Source organism: Pecten maximus, chromosome 1, assembly GCF_902652985.1.
Source record: "Pecten maximus chromosome 1, xPecMax1.1, whole genome shotgun sequence".
Taxonomy (NCBI): Eukaryota; Metazoa; Mollusca; class Bivalvia; order Pectinida; family Pectinidae; genus Pecten; species Pecten maximus.
Genome location: NC_047015.1, coordinates 8,097,619 through 8,109,820, shown reverse-complemented (window position 1 = coordinate 8,109,820; position 12,202 = coordinate 8,097,619).

Here is a 12,202-nt window from a genome sequence, read left to right as displayed (position 1 = left end):
GATCGAGGCGGTAAATTACAGAAGTCTGGTGACTGAAGTCAATTATATGTAGATCTATATGTAGCAGCTAGTGTTTATGTAATAGTTAATAACATAATGAAATATGCATCAATGCACTTGAAACACGTATTGATATCAAAATAAATAAATGAATAAGAAGATAAATAAATAGATACATCATTTTTATGATGTCCACTTTTTGATTAGTGTAAAGGTGTCCTACAGAATCATTTCAACTCTACATAACAGCACACAACACTACAGATTGGCATGCTGTTGTACAAGATTTTGAATGTTTACTCTACATTTTACTTCAAAAATCTTTACATTTAATTGGAGTACATTGTACTCGTTTTTTTTCTTCTTTTTTGTTTTTCCAAACAATAGATGTTTCGGACAAATCGCGCGTTTCGCAAGAGTTGCTTCCCTTCTACCTAAGCGTAGGGTTATATTAGGTAAGATATATCACCAAACTGGACAAGCAAATGGTAAGATTACGACTAAACATAGAAACTCTATCTTCTGGTTTAACGAAATTCATTTACGTCCACGAACACTTTGATTAAAAACAAAACAAAAAAACGGTGGTCAATATTCGGGTCACGATATCAGCGATATGGACATAATGTTGGATTTGTCTGCATTTAAATATCTAGAGCCTATTCCGGACACGGAAATGACTGCTTTTCATTTTATACCCATACTAAAGTGGTAATCTGGTTTAGTTTATCGTAATTACAACTCGGTGAACGGAAAGAAGATATGGCGTCATCGTGGTTCATTGTCACCGCTTTCGAGAGAATTAATTACGTTTACGATGTAGTAGGATGTGTCCCGAGGGACACCAAAGGGAGGAGGATAGTATTAAGTATTTATCGATTGGTCCGGCCGATCACGCGCAGACCACCCTCCGACGGCCGCATTTCCGCGTACTGACGGCTGGCTCGCGCGTGCGGCGTCCTCTTGCCGGCACGAATTAGCCAAGACTTGGTCCAACGTTAATTGTGACATAATAGGTTTTAAAGAATGTCTATTGATTAAAGGAAATATAAACCCGTGTGTAATGGGCATTTAGCATTTTGTTTTACGGAGTTTGTCGTTAAATCGATTGCAATAACATCCCTGGCGCTCGCAGTCCTGGAATAAAACGTGTTTCGTCGGAGTGTCGCGATGGAAGCATCTGAGTCGCCCAACTCCAGTGTTTGGTCATAAACTCTACTTCGATATTCTCCAGAATACCGCATCAATAAAGTACATTTCCGCTATATACCAAATGCGTCAATTCCGTAAATGGTAACGGCAACCGAATTTAATCAAGAAAATTCAATATACAACACAGTCAAACAGATTAAATATGGTTGATGGTTAAAGTGTATACGCCGATGCATGGTTTCCGTGTCTGGTTTAAGAGCACGTGATATACTGATTGACAGTGTCTGTGTGTCTGCGGTGTCGTTTCTGACACGTAGCGTACCTCGTTATGTACGTAAGTATGCCGTAACAATAGCAACGCAATTGGTATCAATTATTTTACCCAATAAAAGGAGTTGTGTGAAAATTCCATACGCTTTTCAAACAGGAAGTGCGATATCCATGGCGACGGCGTTTCCGTCTTGTCGGTTCTAAGCGGATCAGCGAGCCCTGGGGTTTAACTTCTCCCAAGGCCGCCCATCACAATCGCTCATTAATATCGATTGTTTGGCCAGTTTATCACCAAATTGCGTGGATAAAGACCGGCGTAAATAACCGGACGACATCTAGCATTTAGAGTAAAGCGAACCAACATCGTAATTGCTTCTGTACATCCAGGACTGATAGCAATACCCAGCTTATCAATATCAAACAACAATAGCTGTCGAATATGTGTTCTATCGTAAAGACATTTACATCCACAAATTAAGCTGAAGTCAATCACGGAAAGATTTCTTTCGATCTCAATAATATTCACTTGCAAAACAATACCTTCCATCTTAAAATAAAGTCTGATACGTAATCGTAAAATGAAAGTAAATACGATGTGTGGTGGAATCACGTACAATAGTTTATATACCTGTGTATGTGACTGTACCTGTGTTATATATGGATTGAATAGATTTTTTTAATTTTCATTGCGGCTATGAATACCAGTAGCTAGCTACATATCCCGTTGCGCGCGGTAGCGCGCCTCGGAGGATATGTAGCTAGCTACTGGTATTCATAGTCGCAATGAAAATTAAAAAAATCTATTCAATTCATATATTTACATAACCTTGATTTAAAAAATTTATATCGAGAAAACGAGAAATTTCATTAAAAAGAAAAATTTGTCATGTATACGACGAAACGCCAAATTATTAGAACACCCGGGAGATCCCTTCTATGCACCACGCCATTGTTTTAATGTCGTTCCGCATTTTCCGATCTTTTTTGTTTCATTTTGTATAAAACAAAAAGAAAAAAGTATTAAAGTAAAAATAATATTAAATACAATCATTCAATTCAAATCATATTTATTTTATGTGAACAAATTGCAACAAAAACACAATATTTTCATAATTGAAAGGCAAACAAATTTTTTTGATGGCGCATTAATATGACCCGATTAATCAGGTGATTTGCACGAGAGACAATGTTTTCATACGGTTTTCATAGTGTATTCATGGTCATATGTTTTGTTTTCACTTGGTATGTTCATATCAGCAAACCACATTAGGAATGTAAATATATACCTGTGTATAATACTGTTCCTGTGTTATATACCTGTGTGTGTTACTGTACCTATGTTATATACCTGTGTATGTTACTGTACCTGTGTATGTTACTGTACCTGTGTTTATAAACCTGTGTATGTTACTGTACCTGTGTTATATACCTGTGTATGTTACTGTACCTGTGTATGTTACTGTACCTGTGTATGTTACTGAACCTGTGTTTATATACCTGTGTATGTTACTGTACCTGTGTTATATACATGTGTATGTTACTGTACCTGTGTATGTTACTGTACCTGTGTATGTTACTGTACCTATGTTATATACCTGTGTATGTTACTGTACCTGTGTATGTTACTGTACCTGTGTGTGTTACTGTTCCTGTGTATGTTACTGTACCTGTGTATGTTACTGTACCTGTGTATGTTACTGTACCTGTGTATGTTACTGTACCTGTGTATGTTACTGTACCTATGTTATATACCTGTGTATGTTACTGTACCTGTGTTATATACATGTGTATGTTACTGTACCTGTGTTATATATGGATTGAATAGATTTTTTTAATTTTCATTGCGGCTATGAATACCAGTAGCTAGCTACATATCCCGTGGCGCGCGGTAGCGCGCCTCGGAGGATATGTAGCTAGCTACTGGTATTCATAGCCGCAATGAAAATTAAAAAAAATCTATTCAATTCATATATTTACATAACCTTGATTTAAAAAATTTATATCGAGAAAACGAGAAATTTCATTAAAAAGAAAAATTTGTCATGTATACGACGAAACGCCAAATTATTAGAACACCCGGGAGATCCCTTCTATGCACCACGCCATTGTTTTAATGTCGTTCCGCATTTTCCGATCTTTTTTGTTTCATTTTGTATAAAACAAAAAGAAAAAAGTATTAAAGTAAAAATAATATTAAATACAATCATTCAATTCAAATCATATTTATTTTATGTGAACAAATTGCAACAAAAACACAATATTTTCATAATTGAAAGGCAAACAAATTTTTTTGATGGCGCATTAATATGACCCGATTAATCAGGTGATTTGCACGAGAGACAATGTTTTCATACGGTTTTCATAGTGTATTCATGGTCATATGTTTTGTTTTCACTTGGTATGTTCATATCAGCAAACCACATTAGGAATGTAAATATATACCTGTGTATAATACTGTTCCTGTGTTATATACCTGTGTGTGTTACTGTACCTATGTTATATACCTGTGTATGTTACTGTACCTGTGTATGTTACTGTACCTGTGTTTATATACCTGTGTATGTTACTGTACCTATGTTATATACCTGTGTATGTCACTGTACCTGTGTTATATACCTGTGTATGTTACTGTACCTGTGTTATATACCTGTGTATGTTACTGTACCTGTGTTATATACATGTGTATGTTACTGTACCTGTGTTATATACCTGTGTATGTTACTGTACCTGTGTTATATACCTGTGTATGTTACTGTACCTGTGTTATATACCTGTGTATGTTACTGTACCTGTGTTATATACCTGTGTATGTTACTGTACCTGTGTTATATACCTGTGTATGTTATATACCTGTGTATGTTACTGAACCTGTGTTGTATACCTGTGTTATATACCTGTGTATGTTACTGTTCCTGTGTTGTATACCTGTGTTATATACCTGTGTATGTTACTGTACCTGTGTTATATACCTGTGTATGTTACTGTACCTGTGTTATATACATGTGTATGTTACTGTACCTGTGTATATTACTGTACCTATGTTATATACCTGTGTATGTTACTGTACCTGTGTTATATACATGTGTATGTTACTGTACCTGTGTATGTTACTGTACCTATGTTATATACCTGTGTATGTTACTGTACCTGTGTATGTTACTGTACCTGTGTGTGTTACTGTTCCTGTGTATGTTACTGTACCTGTGTATGTTACTGTACCTGTGTATGTTACTGTACCTGTGTATGTTACTGAACCTGTGTTTATATACCTGTGTATGTTACTGTACCTGTGTTATATACCTGTGTATGTTACTGTACCTGTGTATGTTACTGTACCTGTGTATGTTACTGAACCTGTGTTTATATACCTGTGTATGTTACTGTACCTGTGTTATATACATGTGTATGTTACTGTACCTGTGTGTGTTACTGTACCTGTGTATGTTACTGTACCTATGTTATATACCTGTGTATGTTACTGTACCTGTGTATGTTATATACCTGTGTGTGTTACTGTTCCTGTGTATGTTACTGTACCTGTGTATGTTACTGTACCTGTGTATGTTACTGTACCTGTGTATGTTACTGTACCTGTGTATGTTACTGTACCTATGTTATATACCTGTGTATGTTACTGTACCTGTGTTATATACATGTGTATGTTACTGTACCTGTGTATGTTACTGTACCTGTGTATGTTACTGTACCTATGTTATATACCTGTGTATGTTACTGTACCTGTGTATGTTACTGTACCTGTGTGTGTTACTATTCCTGTGTATGTTACTGTACCTGTGTATGTTACTGTACCTGTGTATGTTACTGTACCTGTGTTTATATACCTGTGTTTGTTACTGTACCTGTGTTATATACCTGTGTATGTTACTGTACCTGTGTTATATACCTGTGTATGTTACTGTACCTGTGTATGTTACTGTACCTGTGTATTATATACCTGTGTATGTTACTGAACCTGTGTTATATACCTGTGTATGTTACTGAACCTGTGTATGTTACTGTACCTGTGTATGTTACTGTACCTGTGTTATATACCTGTGTGTGTTACTGTACCTATGTTATATATCTGTGTATGTTACTGTACCTGTGTTATATACCTGTGTATGTTACTGTACCTGTGTTATATACCTGTGTATGTTACTGTACCTGTGTTATATACCTGTGTATGTTACTGTACCTGTGTTATATACCTGTGTATGTTACTGTACCTGTGTATGTTACTGAACCTGTGTTATATACCTGTGTGTGTTACTGTACCTATGTTATATACCTGTGTATGTTACTGTACCTGTGTTTATATACCTGTGTATGTTACTGTACCTGTGTTATATACCTGTGTATGTTACTGAACCTGTGTTATATACCTGTGTGTGTTACTGTACCTATGTTATATACCTGTGTATGTTACTTAACCTGTGTTTATATACCTGTGTATGTTACTGAACCTGTGTTTTATACCTGTGTATGTTAATGTACCTGTGTTATATACCTGTGTATGTTACTGTACCTGTGTTATATACCTGTGTATGTTACTGTTCCTGTGTTGTATACCTGTGTTATATACCTGTGTATGTTACTGTACCTGTGTTATATACCTGTGTATGTTACTGTACCTGTGTTATATACCTGTGTATGTTACTGTACCTGTGTTATATACCTGTGTATGTTACTGTACCTGTGTTATATACCTGTGTATGTTACTGTACCTGTGTTATATACATGTGTGTTACTGTTCCTATGTTTATATATCGATTCCAAAAGTGAGGTCCACCTGGAGACGCGGGTTCCTGCCGAACTTTAGTACAGGGACCGGCCTGTGGATTCCTGGGTGGTGGAGTTATACGCATGGACCGAGGAAGATAGGTGTGCCTTACCTTCTTCTGCTCATTTTCCAGTGTGCCAAGCATATTTAGTGTAATGGTCCGTTATTACAAGTACGTCGCTGTATCCTCCGTTTGATATCTCAAGGCAGAGAAAATCCATGCAAACAAGCTACAATGGTTGTTTTGATGGTATATTTACTAATGGCGCACAACTCCTGGCGAAAGTCTTCATTAAAGTACAAGCTCTACACACCAGTATCCACTCCTCGGCGTCCTTAGTCATGCCTGGCCAGAAGAAACGATTTTGTAGTAGAGACAGGACCCGATCCCGGCCAAGATGTCCCATCTTGTCGTGTACCATGGAGATAGCTGTGGCAATCAGTGCCTTTGGGAGAACAAGTTGTTTCCTTTCTTGACCTTCCACCATAGACTTCCGATATAATAAATCATCCTCTATGGAAAGCTTGTCAAAGTTGGTCCTCATTATGCTGTGTAACCGCAATATGGGCACGTCTTCCTTCCGAGGTTCGGTTCCATCTTTGACCAAAGCGATCCATAACGAAAGGTCGGAGTCTTCCCTTTGCTCCTTGGCAACATATAGGCTCTTGGTATTCTCAGGGTTCCAGTTGATGTTGTTTACAATCTTCGCTGTTGTTGTCACGTTCTCCACTAGTAGGCTGGGTGGAGCGCGTAGCCAAGAGCTCTAATGACTTCTCGTGGGATGGTCTGGTTGTTCTCAGTCTCTGCTTCTAGGTTAGGGAGTCTAGTTATTGAGTCTGGGTCGACGTACTTAACGCCAGGACGGTAGATGATCTTAAAGACATTTGCTGTTAATGCTGCTACCCATCGTTGTGACGTCGCGTCCATCTTGGCAGATGTAAGCACATATGTCAATGGGTTGCTGTCTGTAACTGCGGTGAACTGGTGACCATAGGGGTAGTCACTGAATTTCTCTGTGACAGCCCATTTCAACGTCAGGAACTCTTACTTATAGGCTGGGCACCGCTGTTCTGACCTTGATAACCCTCGACTACCATACGCGATCGCTCTCTTCATGCCGTCCTGCTCTTGGTAAAGTATCGCACCAAGTCCAAACCCTGAAGCGTTTGTATGTAGGAAGAATGGTTTCTTGAAGTCTGGGTATCCAAGGATAGGCGGTTGAGTCAGACACTTCTTCAACTTGTTGAATGCCTGATCCTGTTCGTCACCCAAAGTCCACTTCCGTTCACCCACTGTCTCGCTAGCCTTTGTAGACTTTTTACTGGTCTTCTTCCGTTTCGGCTTCTTCGGAGCTGGCATCATTGCAGTGAGGGGTCTTGCAATTCAGGAAAAGTTTCTGATGAATCGTCGGTAACACCCCACGAAACCGAGAAATTTTCTCACGTCCACTGGTGTCTCAGGAAGTGGCCAGTTGACAACGCGCTCTATTTTCGACTGGTCAGACTCAATACCATCCTCTGATACGACGTGTCCTACATAAGCTATTTTCGGTTTAAACAAGGAGCACTTGTCCGAAGAAAGCTTGAGGCCATGGCTTTTGAGGCGTTCGAAGACTTAGTCCAGCCGAGACAAATGTTCGTCGAAACAGGGCGCAAAGACGATAATGTCATCGATGTAGATGAAACAGATCTGTGTGTGTAAACCATGAAGACGCTCCTCCATCAGACGCCGGTAGGTGGCGGGTGCATTAGCCAGGCCAAATGGCATCCTCGTGTATTCATAGAACTCGTGGTCCTACTGTTTAGGCTGTCCGTTCTTTATGATCTCCATGGATCTCTACCTGATGGTACCGAGATTTGAGATCTAGGACAGAGAAGAATTTATTGCCTGCTAATGAGTCAAGTGTCTCGTCGATCCTTGGAAGGGCATATGCATCCTTGACTGTTCGTTTATTCAACTGGCGATAGTCAACGCAAAGTCGGAGAGTGCCGTTCTTCTTCCGTACGTGTGTTTTATTTGGTAACTTTACACGTGTCTCGGTGTGGTCACTATACGTGTGTTTGATCTGATATCTTTACACGTGTTCGGTATACTCGCTGTACGTGTGTTTTATTTGGTAACTTTACACGTGTTTCGGTATACTCGCTGTACGTATATTTTATTTGATAACTTTACACATGTTTCGGTAAACTCGCTGTATGTGTGTTTGATCTGATATCTGTACACGTGTTCAGTATACTCGCTGTACGTGTGTTTGATCTGATATCTTTAGACGTGTTCGGTATACTCGCCGTACGTGTGTTTTATTTGGTAACTTTACACGTGTTTCGGTATACTCGCTGTACGTATGTTTTATTTGATAACTTTACACGTGTTTCGGTATACTCGCTGTATGTGTGTTTGATCTGATATCTGTACACGTGTTCAGTATACTCGCTGTACGTGTGTTTTATTTGGTATCTTTACACGTGTTTCGGTGTACTTGCATTACGTATGTTTGATTTGATAACTTTACACGTGTTTTGGTATACTCGCTGTACGTATGTTTTATTTGATATCTGTACACATGTTTCGGTATACTCGCTGTATGTGTGTTTGATCTGATATCTGTACACGTGTTCAGTATACTCGCTGTACGTATGTTTGATTTGGTATCTTTACACGTGTTTCGGTATACTCGCTGTACGTGTGTTTTATTTGGTATCTTTACACGTGTTTCGGTATACTCGCTGTACGTGTGTTTGATTTGATATCTTTACACGTGTTTCGGTGTACTTGCATTACGTATGTTTGATTTGATAACTTTACACGTGTTTTGGTATACTCGCTGTACGTATGTTTTATTTGATAACTTTACACATGTTTCGGTATACTCGCTGTATGTGTGTTTGATCTGATATCTGTACACGTGTTCAGTATACTCGCTGTACGTATGTTTGATTTGGTATCTTTACACGTGTTTCGGTATACTCGCTGTACGTGTGTTTTATTTGGTATCTTTACACGTGTTTCGGTATACTCGCTGTACGTGTGTTTTATTTGGTATCTTTACACGTGTTTCGGTATACTCGCTGTACGTGTGTTTGATTTGGTATCTTTACACGTGTTTCGGTATACTCGCTGTACGTGTGTTTGATTTGGTATCTTTACACGTGTTTCGGTATACTCGCTGTACGTGTGTTTGATTTGGTATCTTTACACGTGTTTCGGTATACTCGCTGTACGTGTGTTTTATTTGGTATCTTTACACGTGTTTCGGTGTACTTGCATTACGTATGTTTTATTTGTTACTTTACACGTGTTTCGGTATACTCGCTGTACGTGTGTTTTATTTGGTATCTTTACACGTGTTTCGATGTGGTTATTGTACGTGTATTTGATTTGGTAACTGAACATGTGTTTCGGTGAAGTCGCTGTACGTGTGTTTGAATTTATCTTTACACGTGTTTCGATGTACTCAATGTACGTGTTGGGCCGCGGTGGCCGAGTGGTTAAGGTGTTCCGACACTTTATCACTAGCCCTTCACCACTGGGTTGCGAGTTCGAAACCTACGTTGGGCAGTTGCCAGGTACTGTCCGTATGCCGGTGTTTTTTCTCCGGTTACTCCGGCTTTCCTTCACCTCCAAAACCTGGTACGTCTTTAAATGACCCTGGCTGTTAATAGGACGTTAAACAAAAACAAAAAAAACTGTACGTGTGTTTGTTTTTATATCTTTACACGTGTTTCGGTGTGGTAACTGTACGTTTTACACAAGTTTTACATTCCGTGTTATAGTTTATTCTTGGTCTCGGTATTAATTGGCCGTGGTACACGTACGTATATTGGAATTATTCCCGTGTTTATTTTTGTACGGGCTTCGTGTTGCCGTACACGTGCTCTATGCATGTGTTAGACGTTTTTAACTCAATCCGAATGGATTCCTTTGTCGTGTTCGGCAGGATTTCCGACATGGACAAATGGCTCGATAACGACTAGACGCGAGAATAATGTCCACAAAATCAATGTCGTTGCGTGACGGCATCGCATTTTGCGTTTTGTCCGGTTGTCCACGTGATCAACCAAACTCAGCGCTGTCATTAAGTAGGAAAGTCTGTTCCGTACGCTCTGTGTACACGTGTTGTAGCTGTCCAAGGTTAGCGTTGATCGACAACACTGTATCTTCTCTGTCGTAGATTGTTTATTCTCGTTTGGTTAACATTCGGATCAGTTTCCGTGGATACTACTACATAATGTAATCTTTTCTTCCCGTCATTGAAATCCTGTCTTCTGATTAGCCGATTTTGAGAGATGATTAATATCAAATTTCAGATTACTGAAATTAAACGGAACGTATTATAAGACGAAAATTAGAAATAGGGCTGTCCTTTACATGTCGTTTAACTCAAGGTAATAAAAACTTGGACTTGAACTTGAACATGTTTTTTTAACAGAATATCATTATTTTATGTTTTCTAACAAATGGTCATGCATTGAAGCTGCCATTAACTGCTTGATTGCTAGATTTCTAAATAATTAATTTGTCTATATAAGGAATTCCTGACATGGGTGATGTATGTAACGGTACATTATAACGTTTTTTTTTCATATTCTTAATAAATATTTGCGAATGAACACAAAGTCATTCTTGAAATTATATTCTGGAAAACAAGTTAGATGATTGATATAAAAACAATGGCCCTTTAATTAGTTTAGATGTCGCCCGTGACTAAATTTCGCTGAAGCGAGACTATTAATATTGGTGTTACCGATGGCGGCATCGTTATATGTAACAATTCTCTTCTACGATTTGTGTATAGATGAGTTGTTCAAACGTTATCTGTCGACATTCGACTAAACTTGGTACTAATATCATCGCGGATGTGCAACAATGGCAGAGCACGAGTCATAAAGGCATACATGATATTTGTTATTTATGAATACATTTTATTTCATTGTGTACTTTAGGTTTAAACTTTTTTTTTGAGAAATTGATATCAATTCTGTAATGCCTCTCCAATATTGACCAACTCGATTATTGTCCAATCGCGTCAAATTTTGTAAAAGATATCATGTATTTTCTAATAACTTTTCAGGAAGAATTTGTTTTTGGGTTAAAATTCTCATATTTAGAATTAGTAAGTTTGCGAATAAAAAACAAAACTTAACCGTTCAAAAAATTTTATTTTAAAACAAGCTATCCCCCAAAACGCTTCCCCTTTTTAAAAAAAGTCCCTATAAAAAAATCCAGGAAATTTTCTTTTAAAAACCCAATCAAAAATTTTCAAAAAAAGCCCCATCTAAAACAATTTTAAAAAATTTAAAACAGGCTTTTTTTTATTCCCCAAAAATTTCCGTAAAGGAACTTTTTAAAACACAAAAAACCCGTATAAAAAATTTTATAAACCCAAATCTTAACTTATAAAGGAAATTCCCCATCATAACACAGCCCCAAAAGTTTACAAAAATTTTTATATAAAAAAAATTTTTAATTTTTTTTTAAAAATTTTTAATTAAAAACAAGCCCCCCCCTATAACCAAATCGAAATTCCCATCCCAAATTTTAAGTATCAGGAAATTCCAAAACTTAAAAAATTTTTTTTAAAAAACCCCTTTAATCTAAAAAACAATTCTATACCCTTTTCAAAAAAATTCCATACTATAACACAAGTCTATACCGTATACAGGAAACTTCCATACTATAACCACAAGTCTATACCGTATACAGGAAACTTCCATACTATACCAAGTATACCGTATACAGAAAACTTCTATACTATAACACAAGTCTATACCGTATACAGGAAGCTTCCATACTATACCGTATACAGGAAACTTCCATACTATACCACAAGTCTATACCGTATACAGGAAACTTCCATACAATAACACAAGTCTATACCGTATACTGGAAACTTCTATACTATAACACAAGTCTATACCGTATACAGGAAACTTCCATACTATAACAAAAGTCTATACCGTATACAGGAAACTTCCATACTATACAACAAGTCTATA